The sequence below is a fragment of the Hermetia illucens genome, chromosome 1, assembly GCF_905115235.1.
Source record: "Hermetia illucens chromosome 1, iHerIll2.2.curated.20191125, whole genome shotgun sequence".
Lineage (NCBI taxonomy): Eukaryota > Metazoa > Arthropoda > Insecta > Diptera > Stratiomyidae > Hermetia > Hermetia illucens.
In genome coordinates this window covers 35,384,210-35,410,571 of record NC_051849.1, presented here as the reverse complement: position 1 = coordinate 35,410,571, position 26,362 = coordinate 35,384,210, and the positions used below count along the sequence as shown (strand labels likewise).

General features: G+C 41.8%; 1 protein-coding gene across 2 annotated transcripts in view; it reads left to right on the top strand.

Moving 5' to 3' along the window:
* Nucleotides 1–26,362, top strand: part of LOC119652254 (sestrin homolog) — a 283,703-nt gene that overhangs the window by 52,432 nt on the left and 204,909 nt on the right. For both annotated transcript variants that reach the window (XM_038056245.1, XM_038056237.1), the window contains exon 3: nucleotides 24,713–24,742. The gene's annotated coding sequence lies outside the window, so the exon portion shown is untranslated. The remainder of the gene's footprint in view (nucleotides 1–24,712; nucleotides 24,743–26,362) is intronic.

The following is a 26,362-nucleotide window of genomic DNA, read 5'->3' as shown; positions in this document are numbered from 1 at the left end:
AACGTGTTCGTTAAATTGAAGACGTTCATCAAGGCGCACAGCCAGCTATTTAAAGCACTTCTTAGGAGGGGTGCGCTCATAATTGAGTTTCAAGTGGCTACTTGCACGCGGAGAAATTTCTCACTTTTGGGCATTGCTTTTCATCCGCCAGCTGTTCGTGAAGAACTTAATATCATTGAACATCTTCTGAAGTTTAACTTGCACCTCAGTTACCTTTTTATGTGCCATGTAGGCTATGAAATCGTTAGCGAAGGTAACCAACGAGCTTTTAGAAATTCAAAGAAGTTGAGTAATTCGCAGGTAAATATTGCAAAAAGTGTAGGTGCAGTCGCTGTTCCTTGCTGGAATCCATTCAGATTATGAAATTCTCTATTAGTAGTGAAATTTCCATCTGTGATGACAAAGCATTTGCCGAACAGCATGTCACACATTATTGCTACGAGGTAATTGGGAAACTCGTTTTTCAGGAGTCTGAAGATCAGGCCATCCAACCAGACGGTATCAAAGGCCTTCTCAACGTCTACAAGGCAGGCGCCTACGCACTCGCCATTGTTAATCCGCCAGTAAATATCAGACGTTACCTTCGTTATTGCATGTATTGTCGAATGTCCAGATCGAAATCCGAATTGCGCAATCGATCCTTCCCCTTGATGCACCCCTTTAAGGCTTTCAAGACCAAAACCTCAAACATCTTGCTGATGTTAGGCAATAAATTGATTGGGCAGTAGCTCTTAGGATTGGATGAACCCTTCCTTCTCGTTAAGATCTGGAACACTCGGGCTTTTTTCCATTGTCCTGGAAGGAAGGAATTGTTCAAAATTATTCAACAGGATGCAATGATTCCGAATGGCGATGCCCGGTAAATGTCTGAGAATTACTTTGGGAATGCGAATGCGAATGGGAATAATCAAGTAGATTGTCACTCGGTACGAGATCAGCCTGCTGCTGACTGAACTGGAGAACTGTAGTGCCATTTAGACTGCCTTTGAAACTATGCGCGCATAAGTCAATAAGGTGTTGTACTGACTTTAATTCGCGAGACTTCTGCTGAATTTATTTATCTTTGAAAACACGATATCTGAATCGCTTGGTGAAATACACTTAAACTTCTCCCGTCATTGATAGTTCAATTTATTTATGTAATATTGGGGGATAAAATTAAAGAAATTAAAGAGTGATTTTAACTCAACCAATATGGGATGATGATAATTCCAATATTTCCCATAGATTTTGTTGACGAGGCTAAGCAGAAAGTTTTTCATTTTTTCGAGCCGTTTTATGACTTTAGTTTCATATCCTTCCATATGTTTAATTGTATCTAGCATCAAGTTTTCCAGGTTGCTCCATGAATGTTACCGAATGCCTCGGACTTAGGTGGATTTCTGAAATCAAGACTTTTGCCTGGCAGTGGAATCAAGAAGGTCCGCTCTTCGGTGGATTCCTATGATGGAATTCACAATAATCGCGATAATCCGGAGACTATCCAGCGATACCGCTATGACTACAGACCTAGTGGCGAGCATGCTGATTGTGTAAATATTTGGTTATACTCTTTATTTTTGTATTGAGCGTATGCTTCATGTTTTCACACATGGTTAGTGTTTTACAAGAATGGTGTTCATCCCACCGCTTGCATCTTTTTGGGGCTTCTTAGCTCCCCCTTGTCGGAGTATTTCTGCAAACGGGATCCCCAGGATACTTGGTGCCGAATTGACGGTATCGTTCAACACCGCTGACACCTCCGCCCTTTGAGCCGATCTCGGCGCCTGCTGCCTTGTGACCTTAAGACTGCGGTATGCGGGACATCCACGGTACGAAGTCTTATGCCCTCGGCTTCCGCAGTTGACACTGAAGGTTTTTTCCTTGCCCTCTGCCTCACTCAATGAACATTCCGCAGCGGTCCGCAAGGTCATTCGGAAATTCACTGTCGAGTTACCATAGCGCTGGAATCTTCGGCACTGGACTTTTCGCCCCTCAGCAGGCGCTCCACACGACGCGCCTGACGCTTTCCCGGCTTAGTTGCAAGTGGAAGTGCGGCGGAATTCGTTTTTTCAACTTTGTTAATGTGACGATTAGCAATTTCGTTTTAGGCAAAGGTAACTTATCAGGTGATCCCTTATCTCTGCCTTGGGAGCATGTAATGACAAATTGGAATGGGTGATGGTCGGAAGATCATCCTCAGTGGGCGGATCCGACCAAGAGGGGAAGCTATCCCAAAGACTTAAAAAGATGTCGAAATTAACAGTGAAGGCGCGTGCGCAAATATTGAAGTTCCATCGACACGTGCTTCCATGCCTCGACATATTCCACTGTGCATCCATGCCTCTGTGCTAGCCCGATAATGTGGGGGCTCTTTTGAACCCTTCGATCCCTTACGTGTTATTGTACAATTTTAAGTGCCCTCTTATCTAACGTATGGCTCGCGCGAATCCTTCTGTTGGTGAAATTTTCTGGTACAGATGCGAACGCAAGCATCGATTCGGACACAAACATCGGGCAACGCGTGAATTTGTGTACGATGATACTGGAGGGATCGACGTGTTCAAAGGACTCCCCATGGTCTCGAATAAGGCTAGTGCAGAGGCTTGCAAATCCGTCAAGGAACAGATAAGGACCAAGGGAAACAAAATGAAGGCAGTCGCTCATGTCCACTATAGGAAGGGAGGAGAGATTAAATTCAATTCAAAATGAGGTCCGTACAAACAGAGCTTAACTACTACTAGATTCACACAAGTTTTACTGATGTTCTCACAATATAAAATATCAATTGACTTGAGTGAGTGTCCGGATAGCTCAGTGGTTAGAGCACTAGGTTGTCATACGGAAGGTCGCGGTTCAAATCTCACTGGTGGCAGTGGAATTTGCATCGTGATTTGACGTCGGATACCAGTCGACTCAGCTGTGAATGAGTACCTGAGTCAAATCAGGGTAATAATCTCGGGCGAGCGCAATGCTGACCACATTGCCTCCTAGTGTACCGTTACGGTCTTGAATGAAGTGCTCTAACACACTTCAAGGCCCTGATCCAATATGGATTGTTGCGCCAACGATTATTATTATTAATTGACTTTGCCTTTATTCTGGGGTCCAACAGAGGACTATATAACGCTATCTGTTGAATGTTTTCCTACCGAGTGCTGCTAAGAACCTCAAGAGAGGCGACCTACGCCTACATAATGCAAGCATGGAGTTAAAAGGATGTGTTGGTAGTGCAATCCAATATCTTATATCGAGTCATGTTTCGTTCATATACAATGGCAGCAAAACTAGTAATCGCTGGGCATATGCCGCTGGAAGCATTCGCATCACGCAGGTTCTGTAATATTTCTATGGCTAGGTGGATAGGTAAGAGAGGTAGAGAGTTGACGGTGGAGGAGGCCCTTTCGGTAGCTAATTAATCTGAAGAGCTTCATTATAGAACATTATGTATACAACCGGGCCCTAAGTAGGTATCGTCTGATGGTCGAGGTGACCCGGAATCAACGTTCATGTAGCCACCTTTTGATGTTCAGCGTCCGACCCGAACAGGTTAATGTTATCCACTGTCTAGGTTCTCTGTTCACCTCCTGGAAGAATGTTGAAAGTTGCTGTCTTGAGGCCTGGGGTAGTTTGTTTTTAGTCTGATTTGAGGTTTGTGTTGTATTCGTTTTTAAGGTTTTGTGTAAACACAACCTTATTAAAATCAGTTTACTGTCTGTCTGTTTGTTTGTCTGTCCATCACATAAATTTTTCTCGGAGACGGTTATAGCGATTGACACCAAATTTGGAAGAAAGGTGGGAACTGTGAACGCTCACGCATATAATGAGTTACACCCTTTTACGAATTTAAGCAAAAAAAGGGGGTGCATTTTTTTTTCATCAAATATAGTCGTGGGGAGTATCAAATTAAAGGTCTCGGTTAGTACTTTTCGAGGCCGGTCTTAGTTTTGACATTTATTCGAAAGGTGGCGAATGCTGAGGGTAGAAAGTGATCATTCTTTAGCGAACCCATTCTCAGAAACTACCCAACCGAAAAATCTGAAAAAAATCAAGAAGCTGCCACTGTATGGTGTTTAGGCTCCAAAATACCTTGCATACCGATACCTGTTAAAATAAAGTTAATAATAGTACATTACTATAATTTTTAGTAATTGGCAGGAAAACCCACCTTAAGTTCACCCTAGAATCACGAAATTTTGCAGCAATATAGGCTGCAGCATAAAGCATGATCTTACCAAATTACTAACAAAATTAAAATAGGTCAAAACTGTCGCTTTTGAAAGTGGATATTTTCACATAATATATGCATATATTACGTACTACATACTAATGAGGCAAATGCACACTCAAACCTCTTTATAAAAGAAATGCACAAAACCTTTCATACCTGAAGCGTCTAGCTTCCGGATATCCGACTTGTTTTTGGCTGTTTCCAGGATGTAGTTCATTTGTTTATTTCTTCTCTCTCCATTGAGCCGTGTTGTGACCATCCTGTGAATCATCACCATTTTATGGTGGATGGTGGTGGATGTGATGGTTCGTTGTGTCTGGGCCGCTTTCCTGTAGATGTCGAATTTTAAAATCCCCTTATTTCTCGGATTATTTTTAAGTCTAGGAACGGTATCTCTCCTTCCTTTTCGATCTCCATGGTGAAATCGATGTTCCTGTGTGCCCGACTGAGTTTGTCGAGGATTGTTCCAGCTTCCTTGAGTTCATTCTCCAGGGTCTCCATAAATACCTTGCATTGCTGCCCCGTAGGTTGTTTTATAAAATTTATTCCTGAATGTGAAATAGGATTCACTCATGCATGTGAAGGCCAGTTTCTTATGTAGTCTAGCCTTCTTCCTCCATTCGGATGAGATTTCGTGTGCCGTGATCCATTCCTCGAACAAGTGTAGGGCTTCATCGGTATGCTTGGGAATAGCGCTTTTACGTCGAAGTTCATCGTATTTCATCACTTTGTATCCCCCTGGCCGCGTTGAGTCTGGCAATGACTTCTCTGCCGTTTCCCACTGCTCTTTGCTTGTTTTTAGGCCTAACGATTTGACTTCTTCCAAGAGCCACTTCGCAATATTTTGAGTCAGTGGATTCGTTGCTGCTATTATCTCTCTGGCCTCGTTGCCTTCTTTATATATTTTGGGGAGGCATTTGATTCTAGGCAGAGATGGGTTAGGCATTCTCAATTCGGCTGCTTTCTTAATAATGGGTTTACATGCAACCAGAGCCTTTTTCACTCTTTTAACGGAGTCTGGCAGAGGGTCCTTCCGGATGACGTGAAACTTTCCTTCTTCTAATTTTTTGCGTACTAAGTCGTAAGTATGCTTTCTTATTCATGATGGCCATTAGGTTTCCTTTGTCTGCTGGTAAGTAGAAAACGGGTTTCTCTTTCAATTGTTTAATGGTTTTGTAGTGGTTGGGCGATGCTCTTTTCCTTTTGGCCATTCGCTTTGTGGGGGTCGCTAGTCGCCTAATTTCTTCTCGGTTGCCGGCTTTTTGCTTTTGTGATGTATATTCCTACCTCGATGTCAGTTATGATGTTCTCTTTGTAGAAAGTGGAGTCTCTTATGGCGAAGTTTAAACCTTTATTGAGAAGTGAAAGTTGTTCCTGGGTAATGTGTTCGTTGGATCTGTTGATTACATAGTTGGGTATGAATTGTTCCTTCGGTTCCCTATTGTATCCTGGCCCACTTGTGTTGTGGTAAGCGCCTTTAACCTAAATTTTGAAAGAAATTTTTCAGAAGATAAAACATTGATGAAGGGGACAGCTGGTCCCCCCCCCCCCCCCCCGTGTTTAGATTAAATACTCCAATAGAAAGGAAAAATATCTTCCAAGGCAATCTTTCATTTCAAAATTTATTATTTTTCGACTATGACTCTCCTTATGAAACACACCTATAAAGTTCTTGCTTCTGTAGCTTGTACTACTTTCTTGCAAGGATATTCATGCAAATCCGAACAACTCATTCTGAGAATTTTGTCCTCACTTCGTAGCTGCTTAAAAGAGGCAAAAGTAGATATAAGCTCTATTAACCATTTCTCTATCTACACAACCTATGAAGCCTAAGAAACCTGTAGCACAAGGGTCAATCGTGACAACAGACCATAACAAGGCGAATTGACTCAATCAGCAGCTTTCAAACAAAAGCAACAATTCTACGAATGAATCAACTAAGACTTGTTTACCACTTTGAATAGAACCATTTAAATAATTAATATATCAACTCCCCGCTCGAAGGGAGGTCCGAATCTAATTAGTTCTACTTATTCATAAGATTACAAACTACCAACGTAAATATGATGATGTTATTCTGCCCCAATTTCAAGTACAATGACCACCATATGTTATTTAATTCGCGGTCCATCTGTGCTGTTTCGCCGTCAATTGAATCCACCGCGGCCGCGAACGAGGCAAATTGTTGATAACCTCCCACAAAACGGTTGGTCATTTATTAGACTCGTTTGGTTATTTGCAATAAATCAAAAGAACTCGACGATTCTAATGGAGTAAAGGTCAGGCCCATTTATGGCAGGAGGTAAACAACCATAACCCAATGATGCTTGCAGATGTATCTATTTTGATATCGAACGTGGAAGATAGTGGACGTCTCGTAATCGTCATCATCAATTTCATCGGAACTATAAACACTCTAGCATCATTAACGATGATGATAGTGCTGATGTTGATGCTCATGATAATGGTTTGATCAAAATAATCGTTCGGTGGATGGAGACACTACCGAAGCCGAGCCACGCCAAACCTGCATGGTCTATGTTGACTGTGCCTATATAAAATGTAACAATTTATATTGTCGAAAATAGATTGGATGCTAGACTAGAAGATACTAAACAGCATATGTAGCTATTGGCATCAAGGGAGTTGCCGTTCGTGGAAGTGTGCTCAATTAGTTTGATATAGATACTTTCGAAAAGCTGGCTCAGTGTAACAGTGAGAGAATTTCCATTCAAAATCAAACCTCACGAAACCATTTATTTGAAAGGACGAAAACTCCTTTCTGGTTCCAAAGAATTGGTTACATACATCATGCCCTCATACATCATGTGTTCCAATATCATCCCCTCACTTAATACAGCCATAGCACAGTTGGTAACTCTCATCTACTTTACAATGTCTGATAACCGAGTTCGTCTATAAAGTAACTTACAGATAGGCTGATGAAAACAGTGACCCATTTCAGCCGAGCGCTGGCTTTGTTATTTATCATAGAAGCCAGGCAGAATAGAATACATATAATATCTCGTTTCAACTTTTCCTCTGTATTTATTTGTCCATTACAGAAATAAAACATCTGAGATTTCTACATGGCAGATGATGATGCTGGAATTGGCCGAACTGGATTTAGGCATATAAACAAGGGTCAAAATCGCCTAACCTTAATATTGTAATTTAATAGTAATATGTAGTCGTCGAAAACTTGTTTTATGAATTTTGATTTCACGTATCTAAAACTTGATTGAGATGAACAAAAAAACTTGTTTATTTGTTATTTCAATCTTGTGGTGGTAGTAAACGACAAATAAAAAAAATCATGGACAACAAGAATCTAAAAGAATGAACTTATTTAGAAATTCTAGATTTGTGGCAGCGTTATTGTGTTCAGAAGCATATGTATACATATGCATTTGTATTCTTATGCACGGGGCCGAACTGGCTTTTTGAAGTCAGGAGACGTGCCCCCAAGAATTTGTCAACAAGTTTTAACTACCCAGGCTAGAAATAAATTTAAAGTTGCTTTGACGTAAGCGTCTTCTATGCTTTGTTCTAGCCCCAAGGCACCATTGACATGAAACTATATTTATTATTGACAACTTCAACTTTTACCAATCTGCGCAAGATTCTCGAAGGAGGAACCCTGTTTCTTTTGCTTATTCGTTACAGCAGCCGAAATTCTGATGTATTCCACTATGGTAAGAGGGACTCCAGTAGAACCTTTAGAACGAGTCACCCCCACGTACCTGAGAAGGGCGTTAAAATCTCATATGTATTCCGGAAAACTCCATTGCAGACCAAGGAAAAGGTGCGAGTTGTTGGAAAGCTTCTGCTTTCAGAAAGCCGTTGACATCTGCCTTCAGCCTTATAAAAGTTTCGTACGGGTTGATCATACCAATCATATCCCTGGCAAAGCAGCATCCAACTTGGAATTCGTGTCTACCCAATTGCAACACCGAGTTGTTCCGAAGTCCTCGTCACCCTGAATGTGTGAATGTAAAGTCGGTAGATCGGTATCTAATTCGATTGTGGTCTCGAAGTGGACGAAGATGTTTTGAAAATTGTCCCCACATATACACTCTTACTGTACCCAGGTAACGGTTAAAGTTAAAATCATGGAAGTCCATTAATAAAAAACAAGTCGGGAAACCGGAAGCTGAACGCTTCAGATATGATAGGTTTTGTGTATTTCTTCGATTCTTCGGTTGGGTATGTTCTGAGAATAGGTCTGGGAAAGGAATTACCACTTTTTACCCCCCACTCCCCTCCATTTTGCATTAAATGTCAAAACTAAGGTCAGTATTGAAAAATACTAATCAACATCTTTCATTTGATATCCCACATGATTATATTTAGAGAAAAAAAGTTTCTCCCCTCTTTGTATGTGTATGCGTATGTCTGGGCGTTCATAGCTTCCACCTTCACATAAAATTTAGTTTCAATGGATACAACCGTTTCTGAGAAAAGTGCGTGTGACAGACAGACAAACGGCCACTCGGTTTGCAAGATTCCGCAATCAGATAACTAAGGCATACCGAAGCACGCAAACGGCAACTGTGAGTTCACAAGCTGAAGCAGCATTCAAGCTGGTGGCGCCTGGTAAAGATTAAAATAGTTTGGGTTGTCTGCCGACTCAGGGAGCAGATGTCTTTCAAGCGCTGTTTTATATGTCTTGAATTTGGCAACATAGCGGCGAAATGCACCGGTGACTGTGACAGGTCAAAAAGGTGCAAAAAATGTGGGGGAAAATGTCGATCGTTGACACGTTGCAGGCAGCAGCAGATGCCCAGTGTTTAGGTGAGCCTCAGATGCAGTAAAGAAATGAGGTTGATACAAATTAACCTTAACCCCTGCGAGGTAGCGCAAGACTTTGCCATAATCAGCAAGCCTTACCTCAACAATAAGAGTGGTGTCTGGGCTACAAATGTAACTGGCAAGGCGGCAATATGGACGTGTGGGAATCAAGCCATCCAAGAAGTGATGGAGTTTCCAGAAGTTGGAGTCGTTAGGGCAAAAATAGCTGGCATCTACATATATAATTGCTATGCTCCACCAAGCGCGACGATAGCAGAATTCGATGAAATGTTAGGCATGCTGGTCTCGGATACCAGTCCTGGAGATTAAACGAGAGTACCTGCCGTGTAAGCATAATCCCACGGTCTTCTTCGGATACGGATTGACTTGGAGACGACAATGAGAGCCCCACCATGAATGGCACGGCGGTACTAGTTTATACTGAGTGCATGCTCAGCATTCATACCAGTGCATGCGAGGCCTATCTAATACCTCTGCCGCATCTAAGGGGTGCGGCACCCGAGTTGTACAGCGCTTGAAATGACAACGAGCTCTCCCCGCGGTGTAGGGATAACCACAACCACCATGAAGCTTCCACAAGGGGCCAACCGCAAATAACTGGGCCGAGAGCACATCCTCCAGGGATTTCCGTATAACATATGCTCTCAGAGGGCCATCCCAGTTCCAATGGTAGAAGATAATCTCCGGTGAAGCTTCGTGACAAGAGGCACTTCAGATGAGCCCCTTGAAGGCTCGGGTCTAAACGCCCTCCTCGAGTACGCGGTGACTGCACTGTTGGTCTTGGATGTAAGAAGTCGAAACTCCAAGATCTTAGCGGGTGGTTTCAACGGACGGCTGTGGATTGGGGCAGTCGAACTATAAACATCAGGGGTCATACCCTACTCAAAGTTTTTGCAGAGCTAGACTTGGTGCTTGCAAATACGGAAAATGTATCCATCGTTCGTGGAACAGGGTCGGGATCAATAGTCGATCTGACATATGTGTATGCCATATTGGCGAGGAGAATGGTCTAGTTTGTCTGTGAGCATTCTACTCGTAGCGACCACTAGGCAATTTTTCTTCAGATCGAATATAAGCCATGCGGCGATGTGCGTTCCCGCGAAACTGGAAGTTATGACTGGTTGGTGAAAAAGTTTGAAGAGGATGCATTCATAGAAATGCTATTGGGAGACCAGAATCCCGGTGTTGCGGCTTCAGAAAGGGTGGAACAACTGATGAAATGCATAATGAACGCATGCAAAGCTGCCATGCTGAGGCATCGAGTCTTCGCAAAAAGGCGGCCAAACTATTGGTGGAATAAAGTGGAGTGGCGGGTTGCATGTTTTTGAGCTAGAAGGATCTACCAATGATTTAGAGGACGAGAAGCAGCATATATATGCGAATCTTCGCGGTGTGGTTAAGCAGGCTATACGGACCAGCGAGCGAGAATGCTTCCAGGAATTTGAAGCCAAGCGAAAAAGCGAAGCGCACAAGACATACATTGGACATCTACACCATACCCGCAGTAACTGAGGAGAAACTTGCAGAGTTTTACCGGAGAATCGGTGATAAATAAAGCCCGTGGTTTGGATGGTGTTCCAAATAGAGCTCTTAAACTCACTTTTAAGATCAGATCTGCCTGGTTCTAAAACTGGTTCGAGACTCGATGTCGTAAAATATATGCTGTGCCGTGGTGACGCTGCACGTGAAAATTACGTTCAATTCAGTCAGCTGGATGCGGGTAAAAAGTGACTGAGCTGCTCGAAAGTTACCTCTCGGAAATGACACTTTGGTTTGATACAGATGAGGGACCCAAGCAGTACACCGTCACAACAGCAGTACCACACGGCTCAGTGTTGGGCCTTTTCTTGTGGAACGTGTTGTATAATATCGTCTTCGTCCTTACCATGCCAAAGGAAATCACGATAATCGGTTTCGCTGATGATCTAGCCGTGGTTATCTTTCCAAAAAAAATTGCAAATGTTGAAATGTACGCTAACGAAACCATTAGTGCCATAAAAGCTTGCCTGAAAATAGTTCAGCTTGATGAGACTAAACAAAAGACGGAGGCGGTCTTGATTACAAACCGTAGAAAGAAGGATACGGTTAGTATTGGGGTTTGTAACCACAACATCACTTCGAAGCGGGTTATCAAATACCTGGGGGTGATGATTGACGCTAAAATCAATTCCAAAGGATACCTGGATTATGCCTATGGGAAAGCGGCAAATACCAAGGTATCGTTGGCGCGAATGTTGCCTAACATTGGACGCCCAAGATACAGTCGCAGATTATTTGTGGCTTGGGGGGTTTGCTCTACACTATTCTACGTGGCACTAATTGGGGAGGAAGCACTAGCGTATGAGAGTAAATAAGACTTACTGCTTTGTGGCGCTGGGGCTGTGCAATGCCTTCATAACAATCTCAGTGAGGCAGCGTGTGTTATTACGGGAATGATTCCAAAGAGTGTGAGGTACGGTGTCTGTACGAGAAAAGAAGAATGAATCCGCGGAGCACGCGGGGAGGATCCAAAGGACGGAAGGCTTGGTCGCTTAAAGCGCAGTCCTCCGCTTCCGCGGGGAAGGGAGAAGGAGAAAAAGGGGATGGTTTCAGTGGGTGAGAATCCCAAACGTTGCTGGAACTTGGCACATCAGTGTCTTTCTAAAATTTCTATCTCCATTGATAATGAAAAGAGAGATAGGCAGACCGAGAGGTAGACAAACAGACATTTTGAAAACCATTTTTTGCAGCTGTGTCTATAGTACAGCCTTCTTCCTTTTGTCTCCTTTCCTTGTTTAGTGAAGTTGTCATCATTTTTTGAACCACTTGACTTTTGTTGGTGGACCCATGGTTCGGAAGGTATACGAAAGTCCGTCGGGTACTTGTCTGTTTTTTATAAATGTCTTTCCTTGGTACCGGAGGTACAATGTCCCTGTGAGCAAAATAAATTGGGAAGGGGTTTTTCCCGTTGACTTTATTCGTAGTACGTACGTGCTTTATGAAATAGCTTCATCTTTTTGCGAGGTAGACTTTCTTCTCTGAAAGATTAAGTTTGAAATACAGAAGTGCGAGTCTCTGTTAGAATATATTATAAAGAATGCGGTATGCCTCAGATTCTCATGCCAGTCAAGTACGCCCTGAACCTCAGCAAACTCGTTATGAGAAAACTTTTTCTGACTTGATCTTTGCATCAGAAGTTTAGTCAGAATCACATAGCAGCATTTTATAGCCACGATCAGTGATCGGCAGTATACTGCTTATCGGGGCACCTAGATATTATCGTCAGCGTTTTAACGTATCGAGTGTATCTCAAACATTGGAACGGTCGACTTAGATTTGTGGAAGTTTTTCTGAAGATTTGGACGCAGACAAAAGAGCTGTCACTGGACGCCCATGGCTTCCATCTGTAAGGAAGTTTACGTACAGGACTCTAGAGAAGAATTCTGACTTTGTAAAAAACCTTCCTTTCTCAAAAATTGAGGTAACTCCTAGCTTCCTAATAATTCCATTATATGGGAAACCGTCCCCCAATCTACATTCCATCGCACTGTATTACTGTTAAATTAGTATTATTTGAATCAAATGCCAAATTATCCAACACAGTGTAACTGTTATTAAGTCCATTTTCAAAACAAACTTCACTTCAACCAAATAATATCAATATCAACAACGTTATCTTTGCCTGACATCATCCACTTCTATTTTGCTTCTCTAGCAGACTTATAGGCTCGTATGTGTTCTCACATGTTATATAGGAAAAGCATCTAATGTGGAAGAGCGAGGGTAGCTTTATCATTTGACCTCGATTTTTATGCGATCATCGGTTAGAATGTGTTGTCACCGTGCGTATACTATTTCATAGAAATATAGCAAACAATTCAGCAAGGAGTCAAGTACGGTCGTATCAGAAAGTGGAGTTGAGAAAACAACACCACACAATTTTCAACAGCTCCAGTAATAGATTTTTCTCATAATAGAGTGTGTTATTGGTTATGTGATAAAATTATGCACTCTTATGCATTGGAGGAAGGCAAAAGGGTGATGTGAAAGTAACTTCGTTTGCTTGAAGGAATTTCAGTGAAATTTATTTTTCCTTAATTCACAACAGCCTAATACTTACTATACCGTTTCACTGAATTAAGTTGCCTCTTATTTTCGCTTCGTTAGCGCTTCATCATTAGCTTTGGAGTAAAGATGAAACGCAATTTTTACCATTTTCCGGCTTTTGATCGATCTCCCAGGCCCACTCTTGCGGATTTTTATGTGTAAAGGTGCACTGATGCTAGCCCTTCTTACTGGTGTGACCTCCATTTGTTTGGCAGACTGCATCGGGGTGACGGTTGTTGCACGCCTCCTCGAAGAAATCGAACTTTGTGCGACTGAAGCAGTATATGACATTAAGTCCTGGTTGGAGAAAGTTGGTCTATTGCTCGCAGAACATAACACGGGCTTAGTATTTATTACCAAGTGGAGAAAGTGCCCGTCCATGAAAATCAAAGCTGGAACACAATCAATATTTTCCAAATTTACGCTAAAGCACTTAGGCGTAATGATTGACCAGGGGCTGCCTGTCCGTCTCTCTGTCTGTCACACGCATTTTCCTCAGAAACGGTTATACCGATTAATGCCAAATTTGGGGGAAAGGTGAACTGTGAATGGCCGCGCATACAGTGAGTCGCATCATTCTACGTGGGAGGTCTCCGTACATAATAGAGGGAGCTTACTGAATATAGTCGTGCGGGGTATCAAATGAAAGGTATCGATTAATACCAGTTTTGGTCTCACTTTTCACATTGATTGCACATGGAAGGAGGGGGGCGGCTAAAAGTGGTCATATTTTTACGAAACTATTCTCAGAACCTACTTACTCAAAAAAAAAATGTGAAATAAATCACGAAGCTGCCACTACACGGGACTTAAGCTTCAAAATACCCTTCATACCGTTATCTGTTCAAATAAAGTTAATAAGAGTGAATTAACATGATTTTTAGTAATTGACTGCAAAATCCCCCTTAAATTTATCTAAGAATTATGGCAGTAACATAGGCTATGATATAAAGCGTAATCATACCAAGTTTGGTGGAAATCGCATCATTACTGACAAAGTTATAGTAGGTCAAAGTTGAGGCTTCAGTTCCAATTCTAAGTTAGCATCACGCTAAAGTGAATATTCTTACATAATACAGTATACCATGGAAGTTTGGCATTTATGTGAGTGTGTTTGAAGGGAACGTGCGGCCCACGGCGTCTTCATATGAATTTTGGATGAGGTGCTATATCTCTCAGATAAATTTGCAGCATTGTAAAGCACTTATCACTTATCGACTGCATTTATCAGTCATCAGTTGTTTCCGCTGCTGAAGACGACGTCCAAACCATGTCTCCCCAGTTTTCTTTTCAACAAAAGGGAAATTTCATTGAATCCCAAAGCCATTCTCCGTCTGTGCTGTTGATCCAAATTCAGCTTGATTAGCGCTTGCCGCTGGAGTGTCCACTTCCGTTTGCTGCTGATGGTATGGTCGCAATAACCATTTAATCTGCCGACCTTTAAAATGGGCTTCGTCTCCTTCATCACTTTCTCCTTTGAAATGGGGAGAGTTAGCATCCGGTGAACCATGTGATTGAAAGCGGCGACTTTGTGCTGATAAGGGTGGTATCCGGATAGCTGAGTGGTTAGAGCACAAGGCTGTCGTACGGAAGGTCGCGGTTCAAATCTTACTGGAGGCAGTGGGATTTGTATCGTGATTTGACGTCGGATACCAGTCGACTCAGCTGTGAACGAGTACCTGAGTCAAATCAGGGTAATAATCTCGGGCGAGCGTAATGCTGACCACATTGCCTCCTACAGTCTACTGTGGTGTACCGTTACGGTCTTGAATGAAGTGCTCTAATACACTTCAAGGCCCTGATCCAATATGGATTGTTGCGCCAATGATTATTATTATTATTATTATTTATCCGTCAGCAGATCAATTGCTAACACATGTATATACCTCATATAAGAACCATAGGCTGTTGTATGCCAAGCCCCCGTATGGTGGTTTCAAAAGACCTCCAAGCTATTTCGGTTAACGAGTTATGTGATGGCGACACCAGAACGATCAAATTGACCACAAAAAGCCAAGAGGGAAATAAGGAGACTGTAGGGTGCTCTGTTTATTTCCCTTATGGCGTAGTCGATGTTTCCATGGAAACATTCATCAGGGCTAACCAACATGCAAAAAGTAAAGCCATGGGAATAATAGCAGGATGTGATGTTAACGCCCACCGCATGTATTGGGAAAGATTCAACATCAACGCGAGAGGATCGATACTACCGGAGCTTCTGGTAAGAAACGAATTACAGATCCCTAATTTAGTGAATGAACCCGCTTTCTTCAACGTGATCAGGCAAGAGCTCATCGGACGGAGGCATCCCCTGACATTGTGGATCTTGTCGGAGAGTGGCAAGTATGAAACGATATCACGCTCTCGGATCACGGGCGTATTGGTTTTGTAATGGGCATAGATCCACCTCCGCCGACTCTATATCGGAATCCACATAAGACAGGCTCAAAACGCTCTAAGGATCAGCTAAACGATCATCATGGAAACGCTTAAGCAAAAAGACCAACTTTATTGAGGCAACCTCAAAGCTAAAGCGGTCAAAGAACGTAGAGAGCAGTTGGCTTATCTATGTTTACAGAGCGGGAGGTACAAGAAACGGCAAACCATTTGCTTGCAGTGCACTTTCCATCTCATCTCGGGGCCGAAAGATACATACAGTCCTCAACCGGAAGATTAGACTCCGGCATGCAAAGTAGTTTTATAAGAACAAGTGAAATTGGCTTTAACTCGTTCCATAGATAGAAGTCTGAGGGTCCGGGAGGCATTATTCCTGCTCTAGTAATAGCGAGAATGGATGCCCTGAGTCTACAGATTCGGAATATATACCGGGGTTTGCCTAACACACGCTTGTATTCCAACCAACTGGCGTGATGTGAAAGTAATATTTAGAGAAAACCACATACATAGACGCAAGAAGCATCAGGTCGATCCTTTCTGCTAAAAGGACTGGAAAGACTAGTAGATCGGTTTATAAAGGAAACGTATATCACTAGGTGACCACTTCACTGTTAGCAACATGCCTACCAGACAGCATTCCATGAAATAAGACCAATAATTGAGAAGGCGACGTATGATAAAGAATACGCCTCAGACGCATTCATGGACATGAATAGATTTCCCGTCTTATTTTCACTAATGACGTGAAGTACTTCTATGGGGCAATCTAACAAAATTCTCAAAGATCGTGTCTTTCACGCATTAATTTCCCACTTTCCTTTTAAAAACTGACTGATCACTTGAAAAGTAAAAGTAACAAACACTAAACCGGATGCCTTCACGTAGATAACATTCAAATTGCTCGCTAGATGCAGTCACCACCTTTTCTTTTCCACCTTGTGAGAATTTAATTTTTAAACCATTTTACTTAAGGAATGGGCGCTCTGAATTGTTTTTTTTTTTAACGGATATGGAAATTTGGCAGGTGAAAGAACTATTTCAACGTAAAAAGACATATAGACATTACGCGATGACGGCTTTACGGTTTCTTACCAGGGCAGAGGCAAATCGTCAGACGCTGCCTCACCTCTGCCCTGGGAGCCGCGTAACCGAAGCGGTTCGCAGATGTTGAATGCTCCTGTGTATAATTCGCAGAACACAACATGACTACGAATTATATTGAGCGCAAATCCGCCTTATTGCGAATTATATGAAGGAGCATTCAACATCTGCGAGCCGCTTCGGTCACGCTGCTGCCAGGGCAGAAGTGAGGCAGCTTCTGACAATTTGCCTCTGCCCTGGTAAGAAACCGTAAAGCCGTCATCGCCTAATTTTTAAAAAGTTTGGGTACTAAGCCCTAAACGAGGGGTCCGTGGACCAAAAAAAGAGGGAGTAAGTTGCTCCCTATTTGTTCCGGTCCAGCATTAAGTTGATGTGGACTTAGGACCCCACAATTCTAAAAGAAACATATGGACATTTTCCAAATCGGGGAGTCTATTATGCCTCATTCGTGGTGATTTATAACGTGGCAAGACTCCCGGCTGTTAATTAGTTGGATCCTTCGCATGCTAGAGTGAAGAAAGATGCACATATTGGTGGAAAAGAAGTCTATTTAGGCAGGATGTCTTAGGGATTGCTGACAAGGAGGGGTTCGCTCTCCTCTGTTATGGCTCCTAATTGTGGACACCTTGCTATGGCTCCTGGAGGACACAAAGTTCTTCGCACAAGCATTTGCGGACGATTTAGCCGTATTAATTTCTGGTAAGTTTGCGGGCACACTATTTGACCGCTTGAAACCAACACTGCCTGTAATGTACAGTTGGTGCCTCCATAATGAACTCACGGTGAACGCTAGGAAGACTGGACTGGTTATTGTCACTAGGAACGTCAGTTGCAGCAGCTGCACTCTACCCATCTTAGCAGGGGCGGAAATCCAGCTGATATAAATAGTCAAATATTTAGGAGTACATCTCGGCTCCAAGTCAATATGAAGCCCCATATCTAGGAACAATACAAGAAATTCTGCAGATTTCTCTGGTGCTGCAGGACTGCGATAAACCTGGCAACTTTCCCCAAAACGCATTCATTGGAAGTATATGTCCATAATAAAACCCATTTGGATGTATGCAATATCGTCTGCTGCAGACGCAGATTCAGAGGTTCGGTTACCTAAGTGTTACTGGAGCAATGAGTAGTACGCCGACCACGGCACTCGAAGCTATCCTAAATTTACCCTCCATTCATTTGCAAGGGAAATGGAAAGCAGCTAACGGCGCATATAGACTGGATACTATTGACGCGTGGAAGGCGGCCAAGCATACTTTGCTAAGGTTTTCTCCAACGAAGTGTTTGCGCATTTTTTGTCTCTGAGAATATTTTCAGATTCGCGAAAGTCTGCAAACGCCGTAGGCGAGAGGCCGTTGAATAGGCAATTTCCAGGGATACACAATGGGTCTAACTAATGGGTCTCACTAAACTAAACTAAATAATTTACAATGAAAGCCTCCCAGGTGTCTTCGGGGGCGTGTTCAGGCGCTGTGAACTGCCTTGCCCTGACTTTAGTTAGTGTTGCTCCCTTCAGCCTTTAGAATACGTCGTTTGTTAGTTGGAAGCTGAAAGGTTGTGTCGTTCGAGGATTTGTATGCACCTTGCTTCCGTATGTGAATGCGATCCCTTTCGTATCTTCCGATGTACATTGCAAATTTTGGCAAGCAGCTGAAACCCTTTCGCCCTTCCTGTTTTGCATGGTTTTTGTTGCTAACTTGACCTACTGCAGGGTAGAGGTTCCGGAACAAGCTCACGAATATTAGATGAAATCTGCCTCTATATTGCGTGTCTGTCGTATTACACTTTTTCTAATATTCTTCTCACCCATTGGACTTTTTAAATTGGCAATAAATAAACGCTTTATTAATCTGCACAAAGAGTTTGATAAACTTTTTTATGTATAAATAGCAGCCACTTATCATCTTTGAAGTATATTTTCACTCCAATAAATTAGGTTAACGATAGGATTAGCCCCAAGAGTTCGTGTCTACCATCTACGATTTATCTGTCTGCTAAGATACAATAAAAATGAAATTATTCATTTGAACTAACGCATGACTCACCCTGTAAGGCGATGAAAATAGAGTAGCCGATTTTTCAACCCCAAACAGAAGCATCGACTGGTCGTTGATTCCATTCCACTGTTTATTGTTGCCAGTGAAATAAAACACAGAAAAGATATTTATTTGTTTTCAAGATGACTTCTAATTGGGACAAAGTGTATATAACATTGTGGCCATCTGTAAACAAGCAATAATACATTTTCCTGATAACGGCCAGAGTTGCGATTAGAATATACATATGAGTACATAGAAACATGGGAACCATGGAAATGATAGCTTTATGAGGCCCAGATACTTTGCGGAGTGATATCCCCACTAAATTTTATTACAAATTGGAGCTGGTTTTTTCGGACTTTCTCGAATTATTAAATACATGTAGCCAACTAGCATTTGATATTGAGTTCACGGATGCCCGAACTACTTTTAATTTACTTTTCAAATCACAATTTGTTCACTTTGACATCAATTTGTCGGAGAGATTTTCAAATTGAACTGTTGACTTTCAGTGCCATAAATTAGACTTATGGTTTTTATGACACAAAAACTCATTTGGAATGGTTTGATAGGTTTTGTCTTATCTGCTCGTATGAATGTAGAAAGATAATCGAAAGATTTCTCAAATAAAATGAATATTAATAAATTTATGCGAAAAATCATTTAATCATTTTCTATTTTTCGATTTATCTCTTTTACTTTTACTTTGCCCTACGAATATATTATAGATTTGATGAAAAATGCATAAATTAAATAAATAAAGAAAATGTTTCCTAAAACCATAAAACTGGATTTCAAAATTATTGTATGAGAAAATTTACCAAATTGGCTTTTTTATAAAGCCACAGTCGGAACTATTCGGGGCATCATTTTTGATTCAAGCTTCCAATACTTTGTAATTTACCTAGACTAAATTTTATGGGTTTCGAATTTAAATATTTTAGAGAATTAAAATTGATAAAAAAATTAATACATTGATTTTTCAAAAAATGTGCTAACATTTTCGCTTCTCAGGGGCCTATCGTGCAGCGTGACCAAAAAGGCTCTTTCATACCCCTGTGGTGTTTTTATATGCGCCGCTTTAGTTCACGCTGCTCCATAGGCCATAGATGAGGCAACATCTTATGAGTTTGCTCTATCCTCAAATGAAACAGATTATTATTCTTGATTGGTTGGTTTTCTGCTTGGACATACCAATATTGCAAAAGACAGTGGAAGCAAAAAAATGATTTTAAAAAACGGGCAAACAATACAAAGAAAAGACCACTCCCACTCAAAGAAGATAAAGAGGAGAGTTCTTCTTCCTAGCTTCCTATAATGACTTTCGGAGGAGTAATACCAAACATGAACCTGGAGTTCCAGCAATTGCTACAGGTCTTGAACCAGGTTAAGATTTACCGAGAGGGGGGGGGGGGATAAAGGGTCGTCACGGACATTACACAGTAACCATTTTCGTGCCCAGAAGGGTGTATACTTGGAGTTGTTGGCCTGCTGGAAGACAAAATTATATTCTATGCCTAAAGTGTGCAACACAAACACAACACATTAGAAGATACTTTTCTTCCATGTTCTAGTAAATAAATGCCAATATATTCGCTCTGGTCGCTTTGGGGCCCCCAAAGCCTAAGATTTTCATTGAAGGCTCTTTCACAAAGGCACACTGTCTTCTCGGTTATTTTCGGAGATGGGGTGCCGTGCATCTTCCAATGTCGTGGAGTTTTTGAACGTGAATTCGAATGACGTTGAGTTATTTCCGAACTGTCAACTTCCGCAGTGTGTCGTCCAACTGTGTGTTGTGTTACTTTACTTTTGTGTTACTTGTGTTACTTTATTCCTTTTGGGGTGGTGGACTTCTTTCACCGAAACCGCCACTCTGTTTTTGTGATTTTGCGGAAACGTTGACCTTCTTCACAAGATCACCAGGCAGCGTAAGGTTACCACTTCGACTCTTCGGTCGTATTATCATTGAGCAAAAAGAAATATGGAAAATATTAACTTCGTATCGATTTCAGTTGAAAAGTACGTAAATTTAGTACCCTTGGTACCAAAAATTAAACACTAAGTAGCGTCCTGAACTGAATTTATAATGAGTGCAAAGTTGGGCCTTAATAATCGTTGGCGCAACAATCCATATTGGATCAGGGCCTTGAAGGGTGTTAGAGCACTTCATTTAAGACCGTAACGGTACACTACAGTACACTGTAGGAGGCAATGTGGTCAGCATTGCGCTCGTCCGAGATTATTACCCTGATTTGACTCAGGTACTCATTCACAGCTGAGTCGACTAGTATCCGACGTCAAATCACGATACAAATCCCACTGTCACCACATATGAACACCAGTGAGGGATAGGTAGGTTCTCAAAGAGCTATATTCCGCATCAGTCTAAAATGCAGTCCACGAGCCGCAACCTCAAGCACCCAAACCTTTGTAGGGGCCATTGTACTCCCCGAGGAAATCGTCTAGTTAAGGGCTTCTCGCCTAGGACGTTTCCTGGCTTTCGCTAATCTGAGATCATTCTCCAGCGACATAGAATGCACAGACTCTTTGTTAAAGAAAACCGTACCAAGGTATCCTTGTCTGAGTTCTGAGAAGGCTGGGCAGTAGCATACCTGCATAGCCTCCAGAGTCTCTTTCTCCTACTCACATTGGTGGTTTCAGAATGAAGGTCTTGTTTTCATGTCCCATTTCTAACCGCCCCACTTTCCTGCACAACGATTTTCGCCTGACGGCGAAAATTCAAATATCTACTTTCACCAACTGTGGATTAGAGATCAGGAAGTCACATACTGTGCCCAAAAACTTGCCGATAATTATTACGGCTAGATCGTCGGTTAATGCGTGTGCGAAAACCCTTGTTTCTTTGACGATGCTGGTAAGCATGTTGCTTATAGTGAAGTCTCCACCTGATATATGTCTGAAGGTTTTCATATCTATGTAGGTGGATTTCCATGGTTTCGGAATAAATAGTGCCTTCACATCATGCCAGTTGGTTGGAATATAAGCGTGTACTAAACAAGCGCGGTATATATTCTTTCTATTAATAGAGCAGGAATAATGCCACCTGGATCCGAAGCTTTGAAGCAATGGAACTAGCTAAATGCCCATTTCATTCGTTCCAGAAAAACTATAGTACTTTGCATGCCAGAGCCCAATCTTCCGGTTGAGGGTTGTATGTAACTGCCGGCCACCGATTTTCTCCTAAGCTGCTCGCTTTGTGTCACCACCGGATGGCTATGTAGCCATTTGAGTCGAAGAGTTGGGATCCTCCGAGGACCGCTGCCGCTTTGATTAGCTCTTAACCGCAGATGCTCCAGATGATGCTTTCCCTTCAACATTGGTACAACTCGAGAGTTGTTCCAAGGCAGTTTGCCCGGAGAGGGTTTGCCTGGATGCATTGTTTTACCCGAAAGCCGTTTGCCCGGAGGCCGTTTGCTGCCCGAAGACAAACAAGACAAGACTTTAACCTCAGCAGGTACTGTCGATTGGTGCACGGGGTCAGAGGGCTGACAGACTGACTATTTCAACTCGTCCGTTAAGGAGTGGGTCTCAATAGAGTTGGTTCCACTTGAATAAGTGAAGAATCTGAGTCTGGGACTCAGGTTCTCGATCGATGAACTCAGGGTTGCCCCTTTTGCTCAGGGATGGATCGTCATGATTGAAGTGCTGTTGTTTTCTCTTGCGCTTAACAGGGTCCTCCTTACTGTGCTGCCCCATCATGACTAGGAAGCTAATCGTCGAGGGAGCTAAGGCTTAAGTTGAGATACATATGTTTTAGCTACAATATAACCCCGAATGTTCTATATGGGGGTTCAGTTTCCTTTTTACCTGTGTGCATTTATATGTTTATATGTTTTTTCTGCTTTTTTTTTAAATACTTCAGAATATCCTTTGATGAACTGCTTCACAAATTGAATTCATATCCGTTTTCATGTTTGGGTAATAAAATTCCAAAAATAAATAAGGTAAACCTAAATAGAAAATTAAATTTAAAATTAATTAGAAACCTCTTTAGTTGCTATATCGATTATGCGAAAGCTTAAGATAGCGTCCCGTATACCTGGCTAATCGATGTCCTACATCTGTATCGCATTGATCCGAAACTAATAAAGTTTTTGGCGACAGTCATAGAAGGGTGGCATACCACCTTATCAGTTCGTACATCTGAGGGTACTAACACCTCAGAGTCCATCCATATACGGAGGGGCATCTTCCACGGGGATCTGTTGAGTCCCCTTTTTTTACATGGCACTGAACCCCTTTTCACGACTACTGAATGGTGCTAGAGGGCATGGTTTTGCAATAAAGTATGGCCTACGTGCTAAGTGCGAACTGAAACACTTGATGTACTTTGATGACATCAAGCTGTATGCTGGTACTGACGACCATCTTAGAAGTCTGTTGCGAATAATAGACAGGTTCAGCCGTGATATTCGGATGGAGTTTGGATTAGACAAGTGTCGAATCCAAGCCATCCGCAAAGGTCATCACGAGCCGCATGCCGGACAAAGCATTGGTGACCTCCACATCGAAGTTGTCACCGAGACAGACTTCTACAAGTACCTAGGAATTCTGCAAGGAACCCATGCTCGAGTTGGTGATCTGAAGGATGCTCTGCTGTCTGAATTCCTGCAACGTGTAAAGCTGGTACTGAAATCGTATCCCTGAGAGAAGAATAAAATAAGCGCACTGAACGTATTCGCTTACCCTTCACTGGCTTATGCATTCGGAATATTGCCGTGGACGAAGACTGATCTGTAAAACGTGCAGCGGTGGATATGGACAACTATGTCCGAATTCCGAATGCATCATCCATAGTCAGCCCGGGAGCGGATGAACATGCCTCGCAACATCGGAGGTGGGGATGTGGTTGACGTGGCGACACAACATCATCGCCAAGTCGACTCGCTTATTTTTACAGCAAAGAGCAGGCGAGTGCCTTGCATGCGGCTGTCTGTAAGGCAGACTGTGGACTGACTGTACTTAACTTGAAGGATCGATTTTTCAATCCTCTGAATGGGGTGAAGTCAGACCAAGAGCGGATAGATAAATGGAAGTCGAAGGCAATGCACGGTAAAGACATGAATTGTCTTAGGTAGCCATTTGTCGATTTGCATTTGTCGAACAGATGGCTGTGTGCTGGGGAGCTCTTTGCTGAGACGGAGGTGTGTGCCATTCAGGGTGGCGTGGTCGCCACCCGAGCTTATAAAAAGCTCATCATGAAAGAACGGGTGGAGAACGTCCAGTGCCGAATGTATGGTTCGGGGTTAGAGACGTAGGACCATCTCATTTCTGGCTGTACTATTATAGCACCGGTGCAATACATCACCAGGCATAATGCTGTATGTAAGGTTATCCATTGAAACCTTGCATACAAGCATGAGCTGATCACGGGAACATGTCCGGTTTACCGATATGAGCCGCAAGCAGTACTTGATAGTTCTGCTTTCAGCATGTGTTGGCACCGGCAAGTTCTGACTGATCGCCATACTCCACATAACAAGCCTGACGTGTTGTTAGTTGAGAAGGCGGGTCGCTCCGCGTATATAATTGTTGCTGCTATCCCCCATAACAGCAGCATCGAACGGAAAGACGTGAAGAAGAAGGTCGCCAATGGCCTCTCGAGCGGGTGGTTGTAGTTCCCATAATATTGTCAATTACAGGTATTGTACCTAAATCCCTCACAGCTTCCCTTGGTGTCCTGGGGCTTTCGCACAGTCTGGTTCAAACCATGCAGAAGTACACCATTCTTCATACGTGCTCGATGTTGCGGGGAGTTCTCGACGGATTCTTCCATTCATTGACCTACCATCGGCCACCACCACCAGCGCTAAAGGGGCGTAGTAGGAAGGATCATCCGAGCCTAAATTCTTGGCACTTAGTGCTAGTATTAGGTAAAATCCGGCATCTGCCGAGATTATGACAACTAGGAACATAGTTTTCACACAATTTAAATTCTGCACTACTTTTTTATACAACACAGTTAACAACTGCATTTTCACTTCCTTTCTAGAAAATATCACATAGTCGTATACCTGCGTTAACATTTTGCTTTCTTTTCCAGAAATTTCCAAACAACCTTCCCAAATTTCAAGTAAGTAAATTTTCATCGCATAAATAATTTAGTTTTTTTTTGTTCATAGATTTAGTTAGTAGTTATAAGAGCATTGCACAGAAACATCCTACTTGCACCTTTTCCACCTTTTCTGACTCCTAAACATTCTTCCAATACTAAAAGCATAAGATATTTAGTGTTGTGTATCTCAATCTGATAAGACCATTTACAGATATCTGGATTACTAAGCTAGTTTTATCACAATCTCATACTTTCATACATATTTATCTCGCCTAAAGTTCAATGAGCCTCATTCATTTGCAACCTTGAAATATCCATGAATTTGGGTAATTTAGAAACTTGAACCATTGATTCAGTTTGTGGCAGCGTTTTTTTCTGAATATTTACCCTTAGATAAAATTCTGTTTTTGAAGTGTCGTAAAAAGACCCTGAGAATATACTAATGTGAAGATAAATTTGTTTTCACAAAGTTGGAAATCGGCAAGATTAGATACGGGCAACCTATGCGGAGAAGCAATGCAAGCTACTCTGTTTGTTCGCACTCATTTTTTCCTCTTTGGCTTTTAATCTTTTAATCAGTTTTAATTTGCATCATTTCCTATTTGCACAGAATAAAATGAAGGAATTTGCGTGAACAGAATTTTTATTTGGGAGCTTTAACTAGTATCTGCATAATGCCATTGTAAACAGTATTAGTGTGGAGTTCTTGTGAATGTTTTTTCCGTAACCTTGGAGGATTTCCTATCATTGAAAGGATAAAACCGAGGGATTATGACTGTTTTTTGCAATGTCATTCATTGTCAGCAGAAATTTAAAATGTAAAGATTGGATGTGTTATTTCATCTCTAGCTTGTTTTAGTCCAGTCTATTCTAGTTATCTACATAACCTGAATAGAAATTATTTACTTATCTTGTTCCTAAAATAAATTTATAAGTGAAAATTCATCCATTATCCGGCTTCAACCAAACGCCGCCTGTTCCAATCACCATCAGTCACCATTGTCATTTATGATGAATGATTCACTGAAAATACTTACAAATACTCTTATATGAGTGTATATCATTAACTTACCTGCATATATAGCAATGCAAACACGCCTTATCGACATGTGTTAATATTTACTTTTATCTGCAGCTCGCAACTCGAATAAAAAAAAGATTTACCAAAATATCGCGATTACAATTGGCAATGAAACGTCTGTTTCTCCTTTCTCTAATCTTAAGTTTTCATTTTCATTTACAATTGGGTGTGATATTTACAAAAGTAGATTTTTTTCTGTTTTACTATTTACATAAGCCTAAACTTTTTTAAGTGCAGCCATCTAAAAAGCCGCCGTACTGAAGACGCTAACGACTGTGTTGTGGTCGTGAATACGTGATCATGTCAATACAATTCAAACAAAAATAACTTTCTTGGCTTATTTAACTCTAATATTCGTTTTATGGTTTAGTACAATAACCGCTTCCAAGAAATTTATGCCATTTTCCACGAATTCACCCGGAATTTCTTAGAATTGTCGTCTTAGGTGTTTGGTTGTTTTGAGAATTCGAGGGGAGATAAGATTAAAAGCCTGAATAATTATGGAATTACTCTGAATTTGGAATTAATAAGATCAAACGCGTGTGTAAAACAAAACC